Source organism: Capra hircus, chromosome 5 (assembly GCF_001704415.2).
Source record: "Capra hircus breed San Clemente chromosome 5, ASM170441v1, whole genome shotgun sequence".
Classification (NCBI taxonomy): Eukaryota; Metazoa; Chordata; class Mammalia; order Artiodactyla; family Bovidae; genus Capra; species Capra hircus.
In genome coordinates, this window is record NC_030812.1 from 36,585,369 (window position 1) to 36,599,612 (window position 14,244).

The 14,244-nt window shown below is 39.8% G+C and overlaps 1 protein-coding gene across 1 annotated transcript in view; it reads left to right on the forward strand.

The window, feature by feature from the left end:
* Window positions 1-14,244, forward strand: part of ADAMTS20 (ADAM metallopeptidase with thrombospondin type 1 motif 20) — a 201,577-nt gene that overhangs the window by 175,552 nt on the left and 11,781 nt on the right. The gene's annotated exons all lie outside the window — the stretch shown is intronic.

Sequence of the window (14,244 nt, forward strand, 5' to 3'; positions counted from 1 at the left end):
TTTATTATTTTTAATCTTTCCACTTAGTTCCTAGAAATGAATAGACAATATATTACAAGGTAAAGAAATGCATCACAAGCATGTGACTTTCATTACACTGCTACCAACATCAGTTATTTTAGCTTCCTGGGCCTGTAACATTCTCAAAATAATTTTCTATTATTTGTGAAGTAATACATTTCCATGTCTTCTTGGTTTTATTCTTTCTTTTCCAGGGTTCTCTTCATATATATTTTTATGTCACCCTTGAGATTTCTAGTACAAAAATGTGTTTTCTAGAAGAAATTTACTATCTCATTTTTAATAAAGGATTTTATGGAGTTGTTATGAGCAAGCAATATTTTATAATAAGACAGAGAGATAAAAGCTAGGTGAATATAGCATCATTAGGTAGATTTATAGAAAATTAAAAAATCATGCACAGGAGGACTAATTATAATATTGATGTCATTTTGAAGACAAGTAGTCAATAGTTTGCTTGTATTGTCTCTTCTAGGAATTTTGTATTCACAATTTCCATCAAATGGCATGTAAGATATGCTGAATATTAAAAAAAAAAAGAGGACTTTTTCTGTATTAGAGAAGTGCACTTAAAGGAGGTCACTAGACCTATAGGCTCAAATGAATATGAAAAAAGTTAACCCAGAGGGATGGCATGGGGAGGGAGGTGGGAGGGGGGTTCAGGATGGGAACACGTGTACACCCATGGCGGATTCATGTTGATGTATGGCAAAACCAATACAATATTGTAAAGTAAAAATAATAATAATAATAATAATAATAAATTCAATTAAAAAAATGACAACTCATTCTAGCAAAAATTATGTTGCTGCTGCTGCTGCTAAGTCGCTTCAGTCGTGTCCGACTCTGTGCGACCCCAGAGATGGCAGCCCACCAGGCTCCCCCGTCCCTGGGATTCTCCAGGCAAGAACACTGGAGTAGGTTGCCATTTCCTTGAGGCAATGATTAAGTGAGGCATTATGGGTCTTAATTTTGAATTATAGAAAGTGATTAAATATCTACCTAAACTATGAACACAGACTTTTAAGAATAAAGCTATTCTTGGCATGTATGAAAAAAATAAGTTAACTGAGATAAATATATAAATCTTCTCAGAGGTTAAAGCGTCTGCCTGCAATGCGGGAGACCCGGGTTCGATCCCTAGGTTGGGAAGATTCCCCTGGAGAAGGAAATGGCAACCCACTCCAGTATTCTTGCCTGGAGAATCCCATGGACAGAGGAGCCTGGTGGGCTACAGTCCACCGGGTTGCAAAGAGTCAGACACGACTGAGCGACTTCATTTCACTTCTTCACTTCAGACCGAGAAATACAAATAGAACCTCGTAAAGGGATATGAGAGCTATCCTGGTAGCTCATTCCAGTTCATTTTAGTCAGTTCAGTTCAGTCACTCAGTCATGTCTGACCCTTTGTGACCCATGGAATTAAGCATGCCAGGCTCTCCTGTCCATCATCAACTCCCTGAGCTTGCTTAAATTCAAGTCCATCAAGTTGGTGATGCCATTTAACCATCTCATCCTCTGTCATCTCCTTCTCCTCCTGCCTTCAGTCTTTCCCAGCATCAAGGTTTTTTCCAAAGAGTCAGCTCTTTGAATCAAGTGGCCAAAGTATTGGAGCTTTATCTTCAGCATCCATCTTTCCAATGAATATTCGGTACTGATTTCCTTTAGGATTGACTGGTTTGATCTCTTTGCAGTCCAAGAGACTCTCAAGAGTCTTCTCCAGCACCACAGTTCAAAAGCATCAATTCTTTGGCACACAGCTTTCTTGATAGTCCAACTCTCACATCCATACATGACTACTGGAAAAACCATAGCTTTGATTAAATGGACCTGTGTCAACAAAGTAATGTCTCTGCCTTTTAATATGCTGTCTAGGTTGGTCATAGCTTTTCTTCCAAGAAGCAAGCATCTTTTAATTTCATGGCTTCAGTCACTAACTGCAGTGATTTTGGAGCCCAAGAAAATAGTCTGTCACTGTTTCCATTGTTTCTCCATCTATTTGCCATGAAGTGATGGGACCGGATACCATGATCTTAGTTTTTTGAAGGTTGAGCTTTAAGCCAACTTTTACACTGTCCTCTCACTTTCATCAAGAGGCTCCTTAGTTCTCCTTCGCTTTCTGCCGTAAGGGTGATGTCATCTGCATATCTGAGGTTATTGATATTTCTCCCAGCAATCTTGATTCCAGCTTGTGCTCCATCCAACTTGGCATTTTCCATGATGTACTCTATATATAATTTAATGAAGCAGGGTGGCAATATGCAACCTTGTCTTACTCCTTTCTGGAAAAACAGACTGGTTCCAAATCGGGAAAGGAGTATTTCAAGGCTGTATAGTCACCCTGCTTATTTAACTTATATGCTGAAGAATTGATGCTTTTGAACTGTAGTGTTGGAGAAGACTCTTGAGATTCCCTTGGACTGCAAGGAGATCCAATAAGTCTACCCTAAAGAAAATAAATCCTGAATATTCATTGGAAGGACTGATGCTGAAGCTGAAACTCCAATACTTTGGCCACCTGATGCAAATAATTGACTCACTAGAAAAGATCCTGATGCTGGGAAAGATTGAAGGCAGGAAGAGGGGAAGACAGAGGATGAGAGAGTTGGATGACATCACTGACTTGATGGGCATGAGTTTGAGTAAGCTCCAGAAGTTGGTGATTGACAGGGAAGCCTGGCTTGCTGCAGTCAATGGGGTAGCAAGGAGTTGGACATGACTGAGGGAGTGAACTGATATTGATTTGGCATACTGTACAAAGAAAATTACAAATAAAGGTTTTGATTTTATGGTTTGTAGAGAAACACAAATGCCAGATACCAAGCAGGAAAATTCCTTCACTGAGTAAGTGGTTGAAAAGAGCATCTTTTGTAATACTAATTATCCATCTTCCACTGTATTTAATGAAGATGTGGCCTGTGTTCATTTTCTTTCCCCACAAAAATGCATTCAGTACTGTACAAGCACAAATCTAGGCAAAGGAAGTGCCCAGATCACAAGTTTTGCAAAAACTCCAGGAGTTAATTATTGACAGGGAGGCCTGGAGAGCTGTAGTCCATGGGGTTGCAAAGTGTTGGACATGACTAAGTGACTGAACTGAGATGTTCTTCTGGAATTCTCTTATCTTTTCTAGGGTCCAACGTATGTTGACAATTTGATCTCTGGTTCCTCTGCCTTTTCTAAATCCAGCTTGAACATCTGGAAGTTCTTGGTTCACATAGTGTTGTAGCCTAACTTAGAGAATTTTGAGTATTACATTGCTTGTGTGTGAGATGAGTGCAGTTGTGTGTTGAGGAAACGTGGTCCACTGGAGAAGAGAATGGAAAACCACTTTAGTATCCTTGCCTTGAGAAACCCATGAACAGTGTGAAAAGGCAAAAAGATATGACACTGAAAGATGAACTCCCCAGGCAAGTAGGTACGCAATATGCTACTGGAGAAGAGTGGAGAAATAGCTCCAGAAAGAATGAAGAGGCTGAGCCAAAGTGAAAACAATGCCCAGTTGTGGATGTGACTGGATGTCAGCACAAAGACATGAACATTCTTTGGCATTGCCTATCTTTGGGATTGGAGTGAAAACTAATCTTTTCCAGTCCTGTGGCCACTGCTGAGTTTTCCAAATTTGCTGGCATATTGAGTGCTGCACTTTAATAGCATCATCTTTTAGGATTTCAAGTAGCTCATCTGGAATCCATTTTAGTTCGCCGATTCCTAAAAAATTGATGTTCACTCTTGCCATCTCCTGTTTGATCACTTCCAATTTACCTTGATTCATGGGCCTTCCATTCCAGGTTCCTATGCAATATTGCTCTTTATAGTAGTGGGCTTCACTTCCATCACCAGTCACATCCATAACTGGGCATTGTTTTCACTTTGGCTCAGCCTCTTCATCCTTTCTGGAGCTATTTCTCCACTCTTCTCCAGTAGCATATTGGGCACCTACTTGCCTGGGGAGTTCATCTTTCAGTGTCATATCTTTTTGCCTTTTCACACTGTTCATGGGTTTCTCAAGGCAAGAATACTGAAGTGGTTTGCCATTCCCTTCTCCAGTGAACCACATTTCCTCAGTACTCTCTATCATGACCCATCTGTCTTGGGTGGCCCTGCATGACATGGCTCATAGTTTCATTGAGTTAGTCAGCACTGTGATCCAAGTGATCTGTTTGGTTAGTTTTCTGTGATTGTGGTTTCCATAAGGATAAGAGGCTTGTGGAAACTTCCTGATTGGAGGGAATGGCTGTGGGGGAATCTGGGTCTTGCTCTGATAGGTGGAATGCTCAGTAAATCTTTAACCCAATTTTCTGTTGATGGATGGTTGGCCTGAGGCCAAACTATGATGCAGTAATGGGGTTCTATTAGCTCAGTCAGTAAAAAGTCCTGACAGGGGCCTGTCAGGCCACAGTCCATGGGGTTGCAAGAGTCGGACACAACTTAGCAGCTAAACCAATGGCGATAATGGTGACCTCCTTCAAAAGAACTTATGCCAGGGCTGTTGTGTTCAGTGCCCCAACGCCATGGCAAGCCACTGTCGACCCACACCTTCACTGGCTACTCCAGGGCACTCACAGGCAAGTCTGGCTCAGCCTCTTGTGGGGTCACTGTTCCTATTTCCTGGGTCCTGGTGCATATAAGGTTTGGTTTGTCCCCTCCAAGAGTCTGTTTCCCCAGTCCTGTGGAAGTTCTGTAGTCAAATCCCACTGGCCTTCAAAGTCAGATTCCTTGGGGGTTCTTAAAGGAAATCAGTCCTGAATATTCATTGGAAGGACTAGGGCTGAAGCTGAAGCTCCAATACTCTGGCCACCTGATGGGAAGAGCTGACTCGTTGGAAAAGACCCTGATTCTGGGAAAGATTGAGGCAGGAGGAAAAGGAAATGACAGAGGATGAGATGGTTGGTTATCATCACCAACTCAATGAAAACATGAGTTTGAGCAGGCTCCAGGAGTTGGTGCCAGACAGAGAAGCCTGCTGTGCTGCAGTCCATGGGGTCACAAAGACTTGGACATGACTGAATGACTGAACTGAACTGAACTGGTAGTTCAGCTGGTCAAGAATCCACCTGCAATGCAGGAGACCCAGGTTTAATTCCTGGGTCAAAAAGTTCCCCTAAAGGAGGGACAGGCTACACATTCCAGTATTCTTAGGCTTTCCTGCTGGCTCAGTAGATAAAAAATCCACCTGCAATGTGGGAGACCTGGGTTTTATCCCTGGATTGGGAAGATCCCCTGGAGGAGGACATGGCAACCCACTCCAGTATTCCTGCGTGAAGAATCCCATGGTCAGAGGAGCTTGGCTGGCTACAGTCCATGAGGTTGCAAAGAGTCGGACATGACTGAGTGACTAAGCACAGCACACAGCACAGTGATATGAAAGTGACTTAGGTTTTTTTATTCAACCACCCTGAGTTCAATATGACTCATGTAGACCATGTAGTAATGTGTAAACTGCCCAGTATAGTTGTAAGGTACCAAAACACAATGTTGACACCAAAAGATTTATTTGTACTTGACACTGAAATATATTTATTTAAAATTTTCTGTCTGAGAAAGATAAAATTTTAATCTATCTAGGAGTAGAATCAGGGGAAAAGAGGGGAAGGTTTAAGTCATGTTTTGTAAAGAAAATGAAGAAGGTAGCCAGGAAAAGAGAGAGAGGTTATGATTAACTATCATTAAATATGTAGAGAGTGCCCCGAGACAGCAGTGGCATCAGTATGTGTTACTTAAAAAGTGAAAGAAAAGTGAAGTCACTCAGTCGTGTCCAACTCTTTGTGACCCCATGGACACTAGGCTCCTCCATCCATGGGATTTTCTAGGCAAGAGTACTGGAGTGGGCTGCCGTTTCCTTCTCCAGGGAACTTCCTGACCCGGGGATCAAACCCAGGTCTCCCACATTGTAGACAGACGCTTTCCATCTGAGCCACCACTTAATCTTAGCCAAAAAGCCTTACTTAAGGAGATATTAATGAGACAGAAGATTCCAGTTTAAGGTAAAAAAGACTTTTGTCAGAGAGCGTTTTCCAGTAAGGAGACACTCTGCAAAATCTGAGGCCTCAGTAAATCACTAATTTTTGTCCATATTTTTGTAAATTGATCTTGTGTTCTGCAAGCCTGCTAAATTCATTTATTAGTTGTCATAATTTTTCGCTGGCTTCCTTAGGATTTTCTGTATACAGAGGCATGTTATCTACAAATAGTTTTACTTCTTCCTTTGCAGTCTGGATTTTTTTTAAAAATTTCTTTATCTTGCCTCATTGCACTGTCTAAAACTTTCAGTATACTGTTGAATAGAAGTGGCTACAGTGGACATCCTTGTCTTAGTCTTGATTGCAGAGGAAAAGCATTAAGTCCTTTATCATTTATTGTGTTAGTTGTGAGTGTTTTGTAGATGCCTTTGGTCAATTTGAAGAAGTGCCCTTCTATTCCTAAGTTAAGTGGTTTTATCATAAATGTTGTGTGTGTGTGTTCAGTCGTGTCTGACTCTTTGTGACCCCTACGGACTGTAGCCCACCAGGCTGCTTTGTCTTTGGGATTTTCCTGGCAAGAATACTGGAGTTGGTTGCCATTTCCTCCTCCAGGGTATCTTCCTGATCTGATTAAACCCATCCCCTGTGTCTCTTGCTTTTCCTGCATTAACAGGCGGATTCTTCACCACTGAGCCACCAGGGAGGCTCATCGTGAATGTTGGATTTGTCAGATGCTTCTTCTGCATTTGTTGAGATAATCCTGTGGTTACTGTTCATTACTATAGTGATAGTGAAATGGTGTATCACACTGATTTTTTGTGTGTTGAAGCAGGTTTGCATTCCTGGGGGAAATCCTTGATGATATCTAATCCATTTTGTATGTCACTAGATTTCGTATGCTTTGTTGAGAATTTTTTGTCTGTTTACAGAAAAGATATTGGCCTATCATTTTCTTTTTTTGTGATGCCCTTGTCTGGTTTTGGTATCAGGGAAATACTGGCTTCATAGAATAAATTGGTAAGAACCCCCCCCCCCCCACTGCCTTCTGGTTTTTTGGAAGAGTTTGTGAAAAAGTAATGTTTGGTGGGATTCACCAGCAAAGCCATCTGAGCTTGGGCTTTTCTTTGTGAATGTAGTTTTATTTACTAACTCAACCTCTATTTATTGTGGATTTTTTCAGATTTTCTAGCTCTTAAGTCTATTTTGGTAATTTTTTTCCCCTAGGAATTTGTCCATTTCATCAAAGTTATCTAAACTGTTGACTTACAGTTGTCCATAGTATTGCCTTATAATCCTTTATATTCTTGTGAGATTTGCAGTTGTTCCTGATTTCAGTTATTTGAATCTCCTCTCTTTTCTTGATTTTGTTAATTTTGTTCTTTCTAAAAAATCAACTTTTTTTTACAAAATTTTTATTTTTACTTTATTTTACTTTACAATACTGTATTGGTTTTGCCATACATTGACATGAATCTACCACAGGTGTACATGAGTTCCCAATCCTGAACCCCCCTCCCACCTCCCACCCCATATCATCTCTTTGGATTATCCCCGTGCACCAGCCCCAAGCATCCTGTATCCTGTATCGAACATAGACTGGCGATTCCTTTCTTACATGATAATATACATGTTTCAGTGCCATTCTCCCAAATCATCCCACCCTTTCCCTCTCCCTCAGAGTCCAAAAGTCGTATACATCTGTATCTCTTTTGCTGTCTCGCATACAGGGTTATCATTACTATCTTTCTAAACTCCACATTTATGTGTTAGTATACTGTATTGGTGTTTTTCTTTCTGGCTTACTTCAAAAAACCAACTTTTGATTTTGCTGATTTTCTCTGTAATTTTTCTCGTTTGTTTCTCCAGTTTCCACTCTATTCAGTATCATTTCTTTCCTTCTGCTTGCTTTAGATTTAATTTGCCCCCCACCTGTTTTTTCAGTGCTTAATGTAGAAGTTTAGGTCATGGAATGAGAGCCTTTTTATCTTTTAATATGGGCATTTACAACTATAAAATCCCCTTTAAATACTTCTTTTGCAGCAATCCTGAAGTTTTGGTGTTGTGGGTTCATTTTTATTCATCTTGAGTGTTTCCTATTATCATTTGTGATGTCGTATTTGACTCACTGGTTATCTAAGAGTGTGGTGTTTTTGTTCTTGCATCACTGAGTCTCGTCTGATTCTTTGCGACCCCATGGACTGCAGGACACCAGGCTTATCTGTCCTTTACTATCTCCCAGAGTTTGCTCAAATTCATGTCCATTGACTCAGTGATGCTATCTAACCTTCTCATCCTCTGTTGTGAATTTCCCACATTTCCTTCTGTTATTGATTTCTACTTTCATTCCATTGTGGTTGGAAAATACACTTTGTATTATTCAATCTTTTGAAATTTATTGAGGCTTGTGTCATAGCATAGCATATGGCTATCCTGGAGAATGTGCAGTGTGTGCTTGGAAAGAATGTGTGTTCTGTTGTTGTTGGGTGAAGTGTTCTCTGGATGTCTGTCAGGGCTAGTTGGTTTAAAGTATTGTTCAACTCTTCCATTTCCTTGTTGATCTTCCCCCTAGTTATTTTATCTATTGAAACTGCAGTTATTATTGATGAATTATCTACTTCTCACATCAATCTTTTAGTTTCGTTTATTTTGTACGTAATTTATTTACCTTGAGATTTTTATTGCACATGATTGTCTGTTTATAATTATCATAATTTCCTGATATATTGACACTTTTGTCATTACAAAACGTTCCCTTTTATCTGTAGTATCATTTTATGTTTTAAAGTCTAATTTATCTGATATTATAGTGGCAACTCAGCTTGTTTATAGTACATGGTGTATATGTTTTCCTCCCATTTGCTTTTGACACTCCTACAGAGAACATTTTGTTGAATTTCTGCCATTTGATTGGACTGTTTAATGTTATGATTGATATATCTGAATTTATCTTTGCCATTTGCCATTTTGTTTTTCATATGTCTTTTCATTTCTGGTTTTCTGTCCTCATTTTACTGTTTTTTAAAAATTCAGTGAATGTTTTCAAGTGTAAAATTTTAATTTCTTTCATAATTTTCTCACTATATTTTTAATTGTTTTCTTAATAGTTGCTCTAGGGCTTACAGTGTACATCTTAATAGAATTTATTCCAGATTTCTATTACCTAATTGCAGTGACATAGAAGTATTACTCCTACATATACTTTTCCCCCTTTCCTTTTCTGTTGTTGTATTTGTAATGCATATACCATCTAACCTATGTAACAAACCCACAATAAATTTTTATAATATTACTTTATATAATTTTGGGCTTCCCTTGTGGCTCAGCTGGTAAAGAATCTATCTGCGATGCAGGAGACCTGGGTTCGATCCCTGGGTTAGGAAAATCCACTGGAGAAGGGAAAGGCTACCCACTCCAGTATTCTGGCCTAGAGAATTCCATGGACTGTATAGCCCATGGGGTTGCAAAGAGTCAGACACGAGTGAGCAACTTTCACTGTATAATTTTATATCTTTTAGAGGTAAGAAATGAGAGAACTTAAATTTCATAGAGTTTTTTGTGTGTGTGTGCGAAACTTTTTGCTTCTCTTCATTTCTTCCTGTGGATTGCAGTTACCAGCTGCTTTCATTGAATTATCCCCAAACATCTTGGGTTCCACCTACCTGCTTCATTTGTGGCAACTTTTCAAGTATGTTAAATTTCTGTATCCCTGTGTGCTAAGTCGCTTCAGTCATATCTGACTCTTTGCAACCTGTGGACCATAGCCAGCAGACTCCACTGTCTGTGGCATTCTCCAGGCCAGTATACTGGAGTAGGTTGCCATGCCCTTCTCCAGGGGATCTTCCCCACCCAGAGATCAAACCAGTGTCTCTTACATCTCCTGCATTGGCAGGTGCGTTCTTTACTACTAGCGCCGCCTGGGAAGCCCACATTTCTGTATATTACTGGTCAATGGTATCATTACATACATGCTGGTTTATACAATTACTTTTAAATAAGTTGAGAATAAAGAAACATACAATTATAATGTCTTATATAGTTGCTATTGATGAAATTATCTTTACTTGTATGCTTTCCTTCTGTGGCAACTGTAAGTTCATTTCCTAAGTCTGTGAGTCTAAATATGCCATCCCACTGTCCTCTGGCTTCTGGATGAACAACAGAACTCAGCAATTTATCTTACTGACATTCCCATATATGTGCTTATTTTCCTCTAGATGCTCTCAGATTTTTTCCTTTGTTTTTGAGTCTCAGCATCTTTCTTGTGATATATTTGGATGTGGATCTTTTTGTGTCTACTCAACTTGGAATCCATTGACTTCTTAGATGTGTAGATTAATATAGTTTCACCAAACTTAGAAAATTTTCAGCCAGGATTTCTTCAAATATATTATCTGGTCCTTTTGGTACTTCCATCATGCATGGTTTGGTGTTCCTCATTTCTCTGAGGCTCTATGGCTCTATTCATTTTTATTCTTTTTTTTTTTTTTGCTACTTTTTCAGATTTTATCATCACTTATTGGTATCTTTTCAAGTTTGCTGATTCTTCTGCCAGCTCCAATCTGCTGGTTGATCCCCTCTAGTGAATTTTTATTTTGGTTATTGTACTTTTCAGCTCCAGAATTATCCTTTAGATCTTTTTATAAATATAATTTTTATCTCTTTAGTGATAGTCTCTTTTGATGAGACATTATTATCATACTTTTCTTACTTTTGTAAACATGGGTTTTCTTTAGTTCTTTGGATATATTTTTATAGCTTTGGATATATTTTTAATATATTTTGAGTCTTTATCTGCACAGTCTGACATCTGAAACCTCTCAAAGGCAGTTTCTGCTGCCTTTTCCTCCATTATGAGTCATCCTTTTCAGTTTATTTGCCTGTGTCACAATTTTTTGTTGAAAACGGATCATTTTAGATAGTATATTTTAGCAACAGTGGATACTAAGTTTCCTTTCCCCTTTAGGATTTGTTGTTTGCTTAGCTGTTTATTTGTTTAGCTCCTTGACTGGGCTATTTCAGTGACATCTATTTCCCCTGTAATATGTAGCCTTTAGTGTCACTCTTCAGAGGGCTCAGCCTTGGACATGTACAGTTACCCAATCCTTCTGGAATGATAGTGTGTTTAGCTGGGCTCTCTTTGATGAAGTTTCTAGCTGGTCTGCCTCTACTGATATCACACTCAACTCTTACCCACTACTAACTGGTAGATGATGGCTCTGTTCTTTCAATAACATCCTGGAGGCATAAATTACTCTATGGTCTGAGCCAATTAAACTCAAGCCCCAGGGCCAGTGTAGGCTTATAGGTCAGTCTTTGAGGTCAGGTCAGAAAAACCTCAAAAAGCGACATTCTTAGCTATCTCTTTCCCTGGTTTTCTCTGTTAAACTGAGATCTGACCTACTGTTTTGCTTGTTGCTCTCATGCAGTTACTACCATGCTCCTCTCAACTACACACCGCTAAAATCTTTTTTTTTCTCAATAGCCCCTTTAGGCTTGAACTTCCCCATTTTCTGTCCCAAATACTCAGGCTACTTAGGAAAATCTGTGAAACTTTCTGTTCTTGCAACTTGATTTTTCCCTGAGGAAGAGCTTTTGCACCCATTCTGTGGATTGAGTGGGTAGATCCCACTTTGCAGAGTAACATCCCTAGTCTATGAGCAGAATGCTGGGTCTTGACATTATTCCTTGGTCTTCTTGGCTTGTACTGCTCAGCATGAAACCTGTGCCCTACCAGTGATTTTAAGTGGGAATGATTCAGGCCTTGAGTTCTTGGCCGACCATGCCTGGGGCAGATCGCCAGATCTATGAATAAGGACTGAGTGGCGGAACGGAGCTTCAGATCTCTGTAGGTCTTACCTCTGATCCAGCTTCTGTAGCACAGAGCTGTGTGAGATGAGGAGTGCTGGTGTCTCGCCTGCCCCCTGCTGCCCTTGACATATACCCTTGGAGAAAGCTTATCCCTAACAGAGAGCTGGGGGAAATAAAATCCTCTGTTCTTAGCTGTACCCATGATGAGTGGAGCTATCATCTTGCTGAGGTGGGAAAAAGAGAGGACAGGCCATAGACAGGTCATGGTTCAAATGTCACAGACACTCTTCTAACCTAGATTTCATAGATTTTCTTGAATAAATGTTTCTCCAATTGTTGTATAACCTTAGGACAATTTCAAGAGAATTTAAATGGTTGTTGTTTTATAATTTTTTAAATGCTTGAAATGAAACATTTTGTTTCGAGATAACTGTTGACATGTAGCTCTAAGAAATAAGACAGGGATCTCATGTACCCAGTATCCCCAAATGGTAACATCTTATAGGATTATAGTATAATATTGCAACTACGATATTGACATCACTATATCAAGATACAGAACATTTTCATCATCACAAGGACTTTTATAATGACAACTACTCCCCTTGCACCACCAGCTTCACCTTATCCCCTAGCAACCACTAATCTAGTCTTCCTTTCCATAATTTTTGTCTTTTTTTGTCTATTGTATAAGTAGAATCATATTAGTACATATGTCTGTAACTTCTAGCATTTTGAAGAGTGGCGATAGTGAATATGCTTTAATTGCTTCTGATCTTAGGGAGAAAGCATTCAAACTTCCATCATTAACTGTATTGTTGGCTACAGAATTTTGGTATGTGTTCTTTATCAAGTTGAGGAAATTCTCCTCTATTCCTGTTTTTCCCTATGTTTCACTCTTTAGTCCACAGGTCTCTTCAAATTGCCGTTCCAAAAGTGCTCGCTCTCTTGGCTCTGCTTTTAAGGTAGATAACTTTTCAGAGGAATCTCAAGCTCTCACTCAATCTTTGAGCCTGGTTAGCTCGATTCATTGAAGAAGGCAATGGCACCCCACTCCAGTACTCTTGCCTGGAAAGTCCCATGGACAGAGGAGCCTTGTAGGCTTCAGTCCATGGGGTCGCTAAGAGTCGGACATGACTGAGCGACTTCCCTTTCGCTTTTCACTTTCATGCATTGGAGAAGGAAATGGCAACCCACTCCAGTGTTCTTGCCTGGAGAATCCCAGGGACGGGGGAGCCCGGTGGGCTGCCGTCTATGGGGTCGCACAGAGTCGGACATGACTGAAGCGACTTAGCAGCAGCAGCAGCAGCAGCAGCTTGATTCATGTCTATTCTTCTGTTTCTCTTCTTTCATGTTCGTCTACCAGACAGTTGGTCTCCCTCCAAGATGATGACTCTCTGACCTACATCTTTTATTTAGTTCTTTTCCCAGGACTCTCTTTCCCCTGATGAACTTCCCCTTCTGAAGTTTTATATTGCATCTCTTTGAACACCTGTTCTAAGATCAAGGATGTGTAATCTAAAACTTTTACAGCTCTAAACAATCTTTTCCCTCACATATGTATTTAAAATAACATTTCCATTTTTACTCTTTAAATGGAGATTATTCATTCTCCAATGACCAGCTCATGTCAAGACTGGTCAGCTTTGTCCAATAATCCATTTTCCTTCTAATCACTTCCTTTCGGTCATGTACTTGATATGATTAGAGAGAGGGAAATTGAAGATGCCACCTAGAGATGTGAAGAGTCTGCTATAAGGTACCATCATTTTGGGAAGATCATGAAGTTCTGGAAATCTGGTCCTTTTTATAACATGTTGAATTGAATAAGGTCTGGCAAATGAGAAGATGTATGACATATGCTCACATAGAGACTTGTAAACAAATATTTATGGCTGTGCTCAGTTGCTCAGTTGTGTCCAACTCTTTGTGATCCCATGCACTATACTCGGCCAGGCTCCTCTGTTCATGGGATTTCCCAGGAAAGAATATTGGAGTGAGTTGCCATTTCCTTCTCCAGGAATCTTCTCAACTCAGATCCTGAACCCTTGTCTCTTGCATCTCTTGCAGATTCTTTACCCCTGCACCACCTCGGAAGCCCCTGGTCAGTGAGACATCAATAAAATTCACAGGAGACTGATACACAAATAAGTAATATAATGGTCATTTCCTCCTACAATATCTTGAGAAAGTTTTGTAGTTATAAACTAGGTAACTCCAGTTTACAGCTGGAGAAAGAGACACTCTGTGTCAAAAAGCTGTCTAAGATCCTTCATAAAGTCAAAGGCAGCATTATTATAGTAATAAAATGCTCCTCCTGCTCATCAAGGTGAGATGTCTTCCCCACAGAGTTCTCTAGACATTTCTGGAACACAAAGCTTTATTTCCAAAATTAGATGTTATTGGGCATAAGTATGTGCTGTCAAAAAAAGATATGTCCATTTTTTTTCCA